The sequence below is a fragment of the Anolis carolinensis genome, chromosome 1, assembly GCF_035594765.1.
Source record: "Anolis carolinensis isolate JA03-04 chromosome 1, rAnoCar3.1.pri, whole genome shotgun sequence".
NCBI lineage: Eukaryota > Metazoa > Chordata > Lepidosauria > Squamata > Dactyloidae > Anolis > Anolis carolinensis.
In genome coordinates this window covers 229,035,320-229,050,564 of record NC_085841.1, presented here as the reverse complement: position 1 = coordinate 229,050,564, position 15,245 = coordinate 229,035,320, and the positions used below count along the sequence as shown (strand labels likewise).

At 38.5% G+C, this 15,245-nt stretch overlaps 1 protein-coding gene across 3 annotated transcripts in view; it reads left to right on the top strand.

Moving 5' to 3' along the window:
- arhgap15 (Rho GTPase activating protein 15) overlaps positions 1-15,245 on the top strand; it is a 505,752-nt gene that overhangs the window by 317,704 nt on the left and 172,803 nt on the right. The window lies entirely within an intron of this gene.

Below are 15,245 nucleotides of genomic sequence, written 5' to 3'. Positions count from 1 at the left end.
CGCCACAACCCAGGCGCAGGCAGGAGATGAGCTGAAGATGAGCTGGCCTCCACCCCATCATCATCTCCCACAGCTGTTCCTATCATCACACGTGTATCCCGGTTATCATCCCTCCAGCTCCTCCATCTCCTATCAAGACTGGTGTATCAGCTGTTTGCCAATCCTCCTATCCCGAAAACCCTACAAACGTATCACTAGAAGTTGGCTCTGCACACATATCCCTTATTTCTTGTACCCTAGTCCAGTCTGATGTGCCCTCTACATTTTCATCACTCTCAGACCCATCATCCCCAGAGAAACCCAAAAACTTACTCCTCTTTGGGAGCAGTAAGTATATCCCGGAGCTTCTTCCTCTCTCGTTCCTCATCTGATTCCTGCTCCTGAGTAACCCTCTTAGTTCCTCTATTCACATCCATCCCGTCTCCTTCAATCATTGACTCCTCATCACTTGAAAACCCTTCAAATGTGTCTTCCTCAGAAGGTACCATAAGTACCTTCCGGATCCGTTTCCTTTGCTGTTCTTCATCTGGCACCTGCTTGATTACCCCTTTTCCTCCTACTAGTACTTCTACTACCGTTTGTAATATTGCCAGCAGATTCAACTACAACAAATTATGCTGAAGGATTGTCTATACCACTACTTCTTAAACTGTGGGTCCTTACCCCAAATGGGGTCCCCTTAGCTCAATGTTGGGATCCCAAAAAATGTAGTAACAGTAAAAGTTTGGGTGCTTTAGTTATTTACACTAATCTATTGTTCAGTGTTTACAGCTAACTCTGCAAAAGATGCTTCAGTTGTACTTCATAAAAAGGAAAATTAACCTGAAGAGTGGGACTGAAATGTTTGTTTAAAATATAGACAGCCAATGTCTTAAGTAGAATAATGTTCTAAAGAACGATATGGTAAACGGCATGGCTTATTCTTTCATGCTTTTTTTGCACCATCTATTTCCACATTGGTCCATCATAAACACAATTTATCTTTATAAATTAAAAATCTGTACAAGTTTGAGTGATTTAAAAGTCTACTTATTACATTTATATCTTTTTCTGTTGCTTTTAGCAGCACTGTGCTGAACATTTGTTCCTTTTCCCATGCCTCCGGCTTTATATAGTGTTTCCAGTTACCTTCAACAGTACTATCCTGAAAGTGTGGAGATCGTGTTGCTCTGCTAGATGATCTGAGCTCTTAGTTCTGCTAATTTTGTAGCCTACATTCTTTCCCACTTTGGGATAATCTATTATACTTGGATCCAGGCATGCACTAAAAAGCTAATACTTCCATGAAAAATGTGCAATTTGTACTGTTTAACTTCTGCCGAGATCCTTGAAGTATATATATATATATATATATATATATATATATATATATATGCACGTAAAAAGAAGACAAAAAATAAATGCTAGAAAATGCATATATTTTAGGGAGTGATGAGTTAAACTGTTTTGGAGATCATTCAGTTTTTAAAAGCCTATTTTCAGGGATCACAGGGTGGAAAGAGAATTTTAGGTGATGGTACTAAAATCCATTTCTTATGTGCGATTGACTTTATTCTGATCGAATAGCAAATAAAGAATAGGCCAAAGGACATTCTGATCAATTTTGCTTAAGAAGTTTGATATACAAAGTTGCATGCAACTCTGAGTAGAAATAAGGAGCAAACGAATGCTCTGCAAATGTCTTGGCATTGCCTTTGCCAGGAGTTCTGTCTTCTGACTCATTTAATCCCACTATAGCCACCTTTCTCAGAGCAAAAGCCAGCTAATAGTTTTGTGCAAGGTCCAAGTTACAATTGGCTCAGACGGGTATTTTCTCTGGGGCCTCAGTGTCTGTGAAAAAGCCACACTCTGCGTCAACTTTTTTTCCTAATCAAGAAGCATCAAGATGAAACATTTTTTTAAAAGAGCATAATGAACAAATTAGAGAGGAAAGAGAAAAGGGGAAAGGGGGAAAACACAACACTTTCCCAAGATATAATTTGGAATTTATGAAGGGTAGAATCTGAGCTACCTCTTTTTTTTAAAAAAAGGTTAACAACCCTATAATAATGGAAAGCCTTAAAGCCAGTTGCCATCCTTGTCATAGTTACCTGATACCTGCCTCATTGACTAATTCGTTCCAGGGAAAAGCATCCCATGCTAGTAAAAGAAAGCATTAGTATGCTAAGCTTTGCCAATAAAAACAAGTGGTTTCTGACTGTTCACCCACAGTAACATTTGCTGTGACAAGCCTAAATTCATACCTGGGAGCACTCCATTGCTTTTGCTGGCATTGCAGAAGGAAGACATTTACTTTTTTTTTTTTTTTTGCACAGTTAAAATCAGACTGTTGGTAGCCATTTAGAGTAAATATCCAATATTCAGAAACAGACACAAATCATTTATCAACGTATCTACTAAATCCCATAGAAAATTTACAAGTTAGGGAATTGGGGGAGGATGCTCTAACTAAAAATAAAGTAAATGATGCATTTCACAGCTGAAACTTATATTTATGCAAAGGATCCCTTGAAAATGAAGGGCAGAAGTCATAAAAGGAATTATTAGAAACCAGGTCTGTAGCTCTTTGATTGTTTTGTTCTCATGGGTAAGAAATGTCCAAAAAATTTTGCTGTTTCAGGACTTTGTTGCAAAAGTTTCACATTAACAGATTGTCATGATTCAGTTCCCTGCAACTTATATAGAAAGAGTGACAAAAATGTATACACCGCATTATCAAATTTGAAATACCACTTCAAAATGCTCCTGCCACTTTCTTTGACTATCATGTTCCTCTCTTGGTGGCACTAGCATTCATTTGATTAATGCCATATTTTAAGTGAATGTCACACTGCACATTGCTACGTACCATAGCTCAATTCAACTTCAAAAATAATACACAGATAACATATCTTAAAATGTATATACATTTTTGCACCCCTGGTAGATTTGCTTCCCCTCGCCCTCTCTTTCCCTTTTCTCCTCTTCAGATTATGTTAGGCAAACATGGGCAGTACTCGGTCACCCATCCAGGTTATTTATTCATTTATTTCAAACCATTCATTTCCTGTCTATCCTCAGTGAGCCCAAGGCAGCTAACAATACAAATTAAAAGAACAGCATTTTAAAATACTTCGACAAAAATAATTAAATCAGTCATAAAAAATTAAAATGGCATATTGAAAAGAATGCAAAAAATAATTTCAGCCACAAGTATTAAAACCACATCAAAATAGAAATACCTATTTCTCCCTAATGCAACCTTCCTCAAGGTTCCAACTTAAGGGCTGACATTTGAAAGAGGGCAAATCAAACCAAAAACATTTACATGGTGCTCAGTTGAGCAAAGGCAAAACAGGATCGCTACCAGGATAAGAAAAATAACATTTCCACACAGAAATATTTTCTGCATAGAAAAAGCAGTTTCCTGTGGAGGAAAATCTATTTTTGAAGTCTTTATCACAGCAAGAAGAAAATGGCTAAAATTACTGCTTTATTTGGGAAGAAAATTAGTAATGAATTACATCTCTAAAGTGGTAGCAAGATTTCTTTGGGAATTCCATGTAGGAGGTAGGGGGCAGACCATCTGTTCTCCTTCCGAAGCTATTGCAACTGATTTTTTAAATACCCAGTTCCTTTTTTTCCATATCCATGCTAGGGTGAATGCTTGAAAACTGCAAGAGGTTTAAGAGTAGTGCATGAGCATCAGATTTGAGGTAATGTGTTTGTAAGGCAGAGGAGTTCTATCTCCGATTATATATACAGTATGATCCCCTTATCCATGGAACCAGTATATTTGCATCTGACAAAATATCTCCTCTTAGACATTTTCAAGGACTTCCATGTGATTTTATGGTATGCTTCCACTGAAAGTTACTGTACTAGATGTTGGGGGACTTAGTAAAATTCTAAAAGATACCTTTCTAGGAGTTTTCTGGATCTTCCACCATGACTATGATAACTGTAGATAAAGTTATTCATTTCAGTAAGATTCACTACTATCCACTATTTCAGTTTTCATGGTAAGTTCAGGAACAAATCCCCTGTGGACGCAGAGGTTGCTTTATGTATTCATTTGGTATTCATTGATGTTATAAACCAACAGAAAATCTAGACTTTCTATCTCACTCCCAAGTCACTTTTCTATTTATTTTCATAATCAAAGTCATAATTCAGAACATTATTGTGAAGAGAATTAGTTGGGCAAACCAGATCAGAACCAGCCAATCAAAGCTCATAGGATTCTGTGAAGAAAGAGGCAACAGGAAAAGAATAAAACCTGCAGCAATGATGGGCAACCTTTTGCGCTTGGTGTGTCAAAATTCACCAAAAAACCTGACACGCGTGTCATAGGTTGGCCATCACTGACCTACAGAGTGACCTGTTAAAGTCAAATAGGAGCTGGATGAAATGAAGTTAGTTAGGATAGTCAGCTTTAGAATGAAGATTTAAATAGGCTTTAGAGAGCTGGGAACATGAGAAAAGTTCCAGGAATGTTTTGTCCAGTATAGAGATCACTTTCATTCTTGAGTACCATATCTAGGGAGTGACCTTAAGGGCAAAAGAGCAAAGTAAGAGAAATCAAAAGATTGGAATAGCATGGTCAAACATAAAGAAAGGTACCATCACACTTAGACAGTTATCCAATGACTTTCATATCAATAATAAACTTCATGATGATTCTGCGAATTCCAGCTACCATAGGATTGGGAAAATTATTTAATAGGACAAGTAAATTTTGTTTTATGGCTACATCTGGATTATGTATTAACAATAGTTCTGATAAGATGTAACAAGCTGAAATTTTCATCTGCATGACTCTAGGCCAATAATGGCTAACTTTTAGATTGAGTAGCGAGTGATCAAGGGGGAGTGGGCAAGCAGCGGGCAGGCAACAAGCAAGCAAAGGGGCAGGCAAGTACTGAGGGCAATGGGTCGCATGCCAGGAGGTTCACCACCACTGCCCTAAGAAGAACACAAGTTAGGAAGAGGGGGGGATAAGAGCTCAAATTCATTCAAGATGCAGAAGTAATATGTTTGGGAATAGGTTTCTATAATATTGATATAGCTTAATTCCAAATAACTGTGCCTAGGACCAAACTGGAATAAGCTAAGGGCAGCTCTCTTCCTTGATCTTTATCTATGAAAATGTAGTCCTCTTGTTGTTTCAAATAATGTGACAGACATCGGAAGAAGTGAGAAGGCTTTCAAAAACAGTTTCTTATTCCAACAAACAAGAATCTACAAGAGTTTATTTTTGCTGAAATACTTTGCCTTTTCTTTCAGTTGTCTACTCATAAAGAGATTTTAAGCTATGTGTATTTTCAAAATTTAGTAAAATGCAGCACTCAGAAACATCTTGCAGACCTAGCCAACTCGCTGGTGGTAATAAGAAACAAGAGAGAAGTAAATGGTTCTTAATGGGTTTGTGGATGTACTTCAGGGGGCCCATGAACCAGAATAGTTTTTTTAAAAAATTGCTTTCATTCCTATTACTTTCAAGATTGTTTTTAAGTGCATTTTTCTGAGGAGGTCCCTTCCTTTCAGAAGATTCTCAAGGAGGTCTATGACACCCAAAAGGTTAACAGCCACTGGATTAGAGTGTAACATGCATGGAGAATATTCCTCCATAACAAATATAATCCCCCCTTCAAAAAAAAAATTCTTTCAGGCCATTAATCTGTGACAGAAGAAAGGAGAGAAGACGTTTCTTCTCTTGCTTATTGCAATAAACATCAGTCAGCTGTGCTTACTGCTGAGCTGTGTGTGGATTCAGAGGGAAAGAGGCATAACAGAAGAATCCTTTCCCTGTCAAGATATATTAAACTCCTCCCAGCTGCTCTACATCATATCCCCAGCTGGTGGTTATATCTCATTAGTTTTTGAGGTGCATCCAGTTGTGTGTGGTCAGAAGTTTACTTTTCCGAGGAAAAATCTCAATGATTTAATTATTTAAGAAATGGTACATGATGTTGAAACTTCAGCATTATATTCTTGTAATCCATTCTGAACTGAGGCCACCAAGTCAATACCATTCAGAAAGTTGCATGTGGAGGCAGTGCTGGTTAATCATTCCCTCCCTCCCTCCCAATGATCTACAACAGCCAATTGCTTTAAAAAAGAAATGCATTTAAGGCTAGATTTTTATCTCTTCACTCACAGTAACCTCAGAGTAGCCCTGCCAACTTTACATCTTGGGAGTTTTGACTGCCACTGTTAAAGCTGATTTATATCCCTATAGCCTGTCCACCGCTAGGATTTCTTGTTTTCCTGTGGTTTAACCACCAAGTACTAAATTTGTCATTGAGGAATTCTGAATAAACTTATTTACATTTTTGAAATGGCAAATATTGGCAGTGCAAGATGTATCACATGGTCACATGGTGGCAGATCCCTATACCCATGTGGTTGGCACAGCTTTTTGAGAGCTCTCAGGGAGCTAGCCTTATCACAGGTTCAGGTAGAGCACAAAGCTTCCTTTTCCAGGTGGAATAAGTTCAGGGTGACAGAAAAACCTAAGGGTCATCAACCCGAAGGTCAAAGAGAAGTCTCCTCCTCAAGGGAGATGGTTTGAAGACCTGGGAAAGATGCCCACAGGGTAAAGCAGACCCATAAATGTATAATTCTAAAACAAATATTAATATCTTGTAACTATTTTGCCAATGTTTCAGTCTATCCCCATAGCTTCAAACAGCAGAAGAATTAATGACAACATTTCTCTCCAAAACACAATTTAAGTTGTAGGACCAAACTATGGTCAAAAGCTAATAACCAGTGATGATAGGGGGTTTCCAAATCAGTCAGGTGTTTTAGACTGAATTTTAAAGGAGTTATCCATGACACTAAACTTACTTTTTTGTTGGATACACCATCTATATGTCATTTATTCCAATGTAGCACTCGCATTAATCTGGGGCATCCAATTGACTCAACCAGGCTAATGCATTTTAACTCAGGTAAGTCTTTTGGTGGTGGTGAAGTGTGTTAAAGCACTGAGCTTCTGAACTTGCAGACCAAAAGGTCCCAGGTTCAAATCCCAGGAGCAGAATAAGCGCCCGCTGTTAGCCCCAGCTCCTGCCAACCTAGCAGTTCAAAAACATGCAAATGTGATTAGATCAATAGGTACCGCTCCAGCAGGAAGGTAATGGTGCTCCATGCAATCATGCCGACCACATGATCTTGGAGGTTTGTACGGACAACGCCGGCTCTTCGGCTTAGAAGTGGAGATGAGCACCAACCCCCAGAGTCAGACATGACTGGACTTAACATCAGGGGAAACCTTTACCTTTACCTTTTAAGTTTTTTAATCCAACTTGATCCCAGGTTTAAAAAATATCAGGAAAGATCAAAATCTTCCTAGAAAATACAGACCTTTGCAAGTGCTCTGGCAATGGAGACTATAATCTTGTATCACCATGCGTGATCCCAGATGGCATCCCCACAGCACTCCCACACTCCCTGGGTCCGGGCAGTCTGGAGAGGTGGGATGACTGTGCCTTTCAGCCCCCCTGTACCTCATTCCCCCCAAAACTGACATAAAAACATGGCTTATTGTTGCTGCATGGTCCCTATTTCCAATTCTTGCATCATTAGGGAGTGCCCTCCCCTCCTCCAGAGATCCATCACTTCTAATGATACAAGAATCAGGAAATATAGACCTTGCAGCAGCAGAAAGTCATGCTTTTGTGTCATTTGGGGGGGGGGTGCAGGGGGGGGTTTAAAATGGTGTCAATGCCCAGTTGCGCCAAACCATGTGGAGCCAGCTTAGGGCACCTTAGTGTAGCAACAATGCAGCTTGGAACCAGCATTTTTATGCCAGTTCCAATCACATTTTGTGGCTGTGTACAAGGGTCCTCAGATAGGTCTTTTGAGCTTGAGATTAGCACCCAGAGGGGATTGACCATCCCACCAGAAGTGGAGCCACCAATCTCCATTGTTGGCAGCCATGTATTACCACAGGCAATGGAAAGAGTGGGATAAAGCGATTCTTTTTTCCCTTTATTTGGCATTTTTGGGTTTTTTTCAGTTTTGCTCACTATATGTTATAATGATCACAATGTGTGCATTTATCAGAGAGATGTGACTGGGCAAACCTTTGTAAAGCAGATGAGTGTACAGTTGTGGTTTGAAAGACTTAAAGCATATGGCCAGTTTTGTTATGTTAATAGAAAGTGACTTCATATTTCTATATCCTGAAGAAATATATTTGCTTGCTTCCAGATGCAATGCTAGACCCACTAAGGAGGACAGAAAATTAAGAAGAGGCCTGATGCCAACTAATTGATATTTTTAGCTGAATTTTAGTTAATGGCCAGCTAAAAAAAGGCTGAAGCCTTAGCCTTTGTTATTTCATTGTATTCTATCAAGTAAAATTAAAATGCTATCTTAAGTTGAAACCGTGGTTCCTGTTAAAACAACACAATGGAATGGCCTAATAGAAATTAATGTATCTCCTTCATTGAAAAACCTTTGCATTTAACAAGTAAACTAAAGTATGTATATGATAAATACATACATGTAATATATTCATATCTAAAAGCAAAAGGGGTTTTAAGTGTATGATTTCTCTCTTATATGTACAATTGAACTTCTCTTCAGTAAAATAATAATTGGAATTAGCTAATGTTTCGGCTATGGACTCCAAGTTTAAACAAAACAGATTAAAATAGCTGTAGCTTCTGACATACATAGGTCAGAAGCTACAGAGACAAGGTTTACAAACAGAGCAGTCACACTGCTTTCTTAAAAAGAGATCCAATACATTTTAAAGAAAATGTAAGGTTTTTTCCTTCCTCTTTCTTTGTTCAAAACAGCAAAGACATTTTAAGGGTTTTGTTGAAAGAATAGAATTGCTTTGTTTCTGATCCCATGATGAGTGAAAGAAATGTTTAAGAAAGATCACTTTACAGTGAGATTCATACTGAAATGTGATGACTGTGATTCAAGCCAAGCCAAAAATTACAGCTCAGAATTAGAAGGGATAGACATGGCTTGGGAATCCATTTTCCCACATTCCTGAATCTCAATCATCCCAGCTAATGTTTAAAAGAAAATAGAGTGGGAAACAATGAGGTCATTTTGTTTGGCTGTAGAACAAAACAAAACAAAAAACGTCTTGACAATAAAAGGAACAAAATACAAATTTATTGAGAACAACTGCTCATTTACACCAGAGACACCTCAAGAATGGCAAGACATCCATGGCATTTTCTAAACCCTTTATAGCACTTGTTAAAATAGCAATAATAATTGTCAAAGTATATGTTTCATAACTTGTCACGATAAGGCTTCCATGGAGGTCTTGCTGACATCATTGTTGCTAGCAGTGTCTCTGATTTAATTGAAAACTCTTCAGTTGGCATAAGTAGAGCTACATGGCAAAAGTATGATTAAGATCGAGGCAGCACTGATTTGTTTATTTAACTGCAAGTCTACATGCTGATGAGAAGTGTAAAGTTTAAATTCTATTTTCTGTCCTGCTGCCCTATCTCTTCTATGTAGATAGCTAGCTAAGCAAAGATTCGGCCATCAATCAGGGGTGTGGATCAAAGAATAGAATCACAGAGTTAAAAGAGACCTCGTGGGCCATCCAGTCCAACCCCCTGAGAAGAAGCAAGGAAATCACATTCAAAGCACCCCCAACAGCACCTCCAGAGCAGAGAGTTCCACTGCTGAACAGCTCTCACAGTTAGGAAGTTCTTCCTAATGTTCGGATGGAATCTCCTGAATATTATATAACTTATCTGTAAACTAAGGATCTAAATATTATTATTTCTTATTTATTTATTATTTATTTAATACATTTATATCCCGCCCTTCTCACCCCAAAAGGGGACTCAGAGCAGCTTACAAATTAAAATTACATACAATATTATATTATTAGCATAGCACAATACTGGCAATAAATTACCATATTGTACTATATCTATATATTGTAATATTATTAATAATATTACATGTATATTATTATTATTATTATTATTATTATTATTAATAATAATAATAATAATAATAATATGCAAGCAACAAGATTCAGAATGGCAGTATTTAAAAGGGAATATGAAGACTGAAGACTAAATTCAATTGGTAGTCCCAACTAAAGTAGACACTGCCATATAAAGTCTAAATTATCTGCTTTGAACTGGATTATGTGACAGTGGAGACTCATATAATCCAGTTCAAAGAAGATAATATAGATAATCTGAATTATATGACAGTGCAGAAGGGGCGTCACTGAATCAATGGGAACTTGGTACATTAGCACTTACATGAATTCCATTGTTTCAATGGATCAACTGTAGTTGGATATAACAATTGATGTAAGTCTTAAAGTCTGTCCACAATCTTATACCCTCTTTCAGGCACTGTCTATCTGCAGGATTTCTTGCACAAACCAATTGTTGCTGAACTATGTTAGAGATCAAGGATTGCCCTGAAAATATATATCAATAATTAATTTATTACCCAGCTCTCCTTGTGGCTTGAGGAGGAGTCCAACATAATTAAAGCAGCTAGATAGAACAAAGCACTATCAAAATATATATCAAATACACACAGGTAAAATGCAGCTTAAAATTTACTGATAAAATTCAGGTTAAAATTCAAAAGTTAAAATTGACTGGGTAGGCCTGCCAAAGGCAATCCCCCCACCTCCGTTTTGACTTAGCCCATAAAATTGAATCTTATTCTCATGGTGCACTCTTCTTGAAAATTATTAGTGAAAGACATATAGAGGTTTGGGGGTCTAGATCTTTTCTGGACGTTGTGTTAAAGGATGTTAAGACTTCACACTTTCTCTCATAAGAAGCACTCTGTTGCATGTAAAGCATGTTGGCTAGAGTTCCCTGGCTTGAAGGTAGTCCTAGTAGAGCAGCATCCAAAACCTTCCTCCTGGCCTTTCGCAAAAGAGGTGCCTGAAGGAACTTGGTTAGGTGCCATTGCTGCCCACATTTCCTGCTCTGGAGCAATTAATGTTGAGGTCTCTTTTTACTCATCTCAGTCAAACAGCTGCCATGCTTCTGACCATCCTTGGAACTGGTGAGTGTGCAGGGATCACCACACAATTGCCAGGAAAATGACATGCAGATGTAGCTTGCTGGCTACTGGTCACATTTGCCAGAGGCTGGTGCCACGCTTGCCAAGGTGAAGAAGTTGGATGAAATTCTTGAATTCTGTACAAGTCTCTCGGCAGATAGACTGAATGGAAAAGGTTTGCCTAGGTAGAAACAATTTGAAAAAACATGGCTCTAACTCAGCAAAGGACATTGCTATATATGGCTCAAATTATATATAAACTATCCAAGATATAAGCCAGAAAGTGTGTACGATTTATGGTGGGAATGAGTTACAACAGCTGCATTTTTTCTTGACTGAGATTTTGAACACAATTTGGATTATGACTTCTGGTCCTATGTCTACCCTGTGTCTTAAGATCCTTCAACTAAAAAAAGAGAGAGGGCCGCTAATATACCTTGGGGGAAACCAACGATATGTCTCAATGGTAAACATCCTTTTGAAACATTAGATTGTCAGCATATACTAACTAGGAGTCAGATTTTTATTGCAGTGAATGAGTCTTGTTTCAGAATGTTTTTTTACTACTAAAAGTTAAAGCCATCCCTAATTTTTTTTTAAAAAAAAAAACCTTTGAAATACTTTTTGTTTTATCTCCTTTCCCTCTCTAAATATTTGAAGCCTGCCATGAAGAAACACTGACAGTTGAACAGGGATGTTTTCATTCTTGATAAAGGTGCTCTTAGAAGTTGAAGTTGTTTTCTTTGAAAACTGTTCAGAAGCTTAGAGCAGAATAATGTTAAAGACAGAACATCGCTTAAAAAAATATGCACACTCTCTTTCTTGTTCCCTCACTTTCTCTCACACACAGGGCCTAAACCTATTTCCAAAATAAGTAATTTCTAATCCAGCTGGGATAATGTGGTCATAAAAAGGATGTCCAAATCCACCAATTTATATTGGTTTGGTTTGGCTTGACTTTCAAACAATTTAAATCAGAAAGCATGTGCCATGTGTACACTGTAACTGGTGTAGGCATTCTAAACTTTTTCCCCAGCTTGCCACATTGTGTAATGCAAAAATGAAATGCTAACTGGGACTACCTTCATCCATGTCTTCAATATTGGGCGTCAAAGTATTATATCATTCAGATTACTATGGTTTTCCACATTCAAATGATTAACAATGCCAACCTTTTGAAAGAATAGCTGAGTTTAATTTTGAATCTCTGTTATCCATCAAATATCCTGGTACATTTGAAATAGAGGCCAGATAGCCACATACAATATATCTAGTCAAATTAGTTGGAATAATAGAATCATAAAGTTGGAAGAAACCACAAGTGCCATCCAGTCCAACACACATACACACATACACACACACACACACACCATGCAGGAACAATCATTAATTAATTTTTTGGTTACAATTATTGAAGAGTGTGCAGATTTTGCCTACATATGTACTGCTGAAACTATTTGCTCTGCTTAGCATGGTCTATATTTTCAGCCCTTTCCACAGCAAATGGCTCTCTCATGCCTTAACTCAAATTAAGTTATTTTAGCATGATATGAGCTAAACAATGGTTGAGTTAAAGAGGTTCCCTCCTTAACTAGGCTTTAAAAATTGACTGATAAGCTCTGATGATGGTTAAGACTAATAGATGAGAGAGCTTGGCCAAAACGAGCAACATGAATTTAACAGGGAGAAATGTAAGGCATGGAGCCCCGGTGGTGAAGTGTGTTAAAGCACTGAGCTGGAGACCGAAAGGTCCCAGGTTCAAACCCCGGGAGCAGCGTGAGCGGCCACTGTTAGCTCCAGCTCCTGCCAACCTAGCATTTCGAAAACATGCCAATGTGAGTAGATCAATAGGTACCGCTCCAGCGGGAAGGTAACGGTGCTCCATGCAGTCATGCCGGCCACATGACCTTGGAGGTGTCTATGGTCAATGCCGGCTCTTCGGCTTAGAAATGGAGATGAGCACCAACCCCTCAGAGTCAGACATGACTGGACTTAACGTAAGGGGAAACCTTTACCTTTACTATACTTAGGCAGCACAAAAATGAAATGCACTGTTGTAGTTCAGCCAGTGGCTGAAGATGCTGATGATTAGCAGATAGTTATGAGGACTGATGGGTTTTCCAGTGAGGAAAATGGGGATTTTAGAACAGGATTCTGCCTGTGAAAAGGGGCCGGAGTGGGAATCAGCTTCTGAGCCAAACAATAGGGAGATGATCTTTTGCCCTAATTGTTTCTTAGCAATGCAAGATAAGGAACTGCAATAGAGTGAAGTTTCTCATGAGAGGGAAGTTTCCCCTGATAACACACCTCTTATTGATAGTAGGAGGTTGAAGCTCAATTCTAGGGAGGAGGGAGCAAAACTCCAGAGGTCAACCTAAATTCATGAAAATACCTTGAAGTGTCAAAGCAGATGCCAACAGCATGATTTCATGTCATGTGGTCCTTAAATTAAAAGGGTGTTTTCATTAGAGTCAGATCAGGCAACGTCACTGAACCAGTGTGGATCTCAAGTCTTGTTTCCAGTTCATGTTCTAGTTTAAGATCTGGAGAGTTTGGATGCATAGTATAAGAAATTTTTATAGTCTGGTTTTTGGATTCATGTTCATGTGTTGGTCCTTGTTTCTCTGGATTTACTCTTATGTTGGATTTTGAGATTTCTGTATCTTGTTTCATGAAAGCTTTGAACTGTTTGGATTATTACCTTTGGATAGTTTTCCTACTGCCAGTTTGGTCTGGCTTATTGCTTGTTTGGCTATTTTTCCTCATTACCTCTTGGATTTTGTTTTTCCTATTTTCTATTGTGATTTTCCCTTCTTTGTTTTTTTTTTAAAAAAATCAATAAACTGTTTTACTGTTACTTTTGGTTTCCTGATTGTTGTTGAGGGCAAGGTGAACTCCCGCTGGGGTGCAACATGCACAGATATAGGACGGGTGAACCTGGCTTAAAAACAGGACATGTGAAAGGAATCTAGGAGTCTTAGTAGACCACAAGCTGAACATGAATCAACAGTGTGATGTAGCAACTAAAAAGCCAATGTGATTCTAAGCTTCGAGGGGTATCGTGTTGAGATCAAGGAAAGTCCAGTCACCTCATCAGACAGCTGGAAGCAGAAGGAAGTGGCGGCTTGCTTCACCACAAGATGTGGGTAACCCAGCACCCTACACCTCACATCACCTGCCTCACTGGGAGGGTGATCAGATGGGGAAGTGTGGAGTGCATGGCTTCCCCCATAGATTGGGCAACACAGAAAGCCTCCTGTGTTTCCAGGGTGGCAGCGGCAAACCGGTTCCACCCCTCTGCACCCACAGAGCCGGCACAATGTCATTTGATGGCAGCCAGCTGGCTCCATGGGTGACCAGGGATAAATTGGCATTTGCTGCCGAATCTAGTCCCATATGATGAGGTCAATAGTCCCACTCTTTTCTGCGTTGGTCTGACCTCACCTGGAATAACACTGTGTCCAATTCTGGACAAGTTAGATATCCAGAGAAGGGCAACCAACATGATCAAACCAAATACTATGAGGAATGGCTGAGAGAGCTGGTTGTGTTTAGCTTGGAGAAAAGAAGACTGGGAGGGGACATGATAGCTATGTTTAAATATTTGATAGGATGTCAAAATTAAGATTGTACTCTGAAGACAGAGTAATAGATTCAAATGGCAGGGAAAGAGATTTCACCTAAACATTGTGAAGATCTTCCTAACTGTAACAGCTGTTTGGCAGTGGATTATGTTACAATGGAGTGTGGTCAACTTCTCTGGAATTGAGGCTGGATGGCCATCTAATGGGAGTGCTTTGGGTATGCTTTCCCTGCACAGCAGGGCATTGGGCTGGATGGCAATTGTTGTCTCTTCCAAGTCTAGATAATAATAATAATAATAATAATAATAATAACAACTTTATTTTTATTATCTCCCCGAAGGGACTCGGGGCGGCTTACATGGGGCCTAGCCCGATAAAACAATCAAATATCAATGATACAACAATAAAACAATTATACCAATAAAACCTCAATTATCAGTAAAACAGTCAATAAAATCGACATAAAGCATACAATATTAAAACAGGAGACTAATTCATAAAACCCAGTACAGGATGTTGTTGTTGTTGTTGTTGTTATTATTATTATTATTATTATTATTATTATTATTATTATTATTAATGATTGCCACAGGCAGCAGATTTTGAATGTCATGAAAGGGAACAAGTTGTTAGTTTTTTAAAAAATTT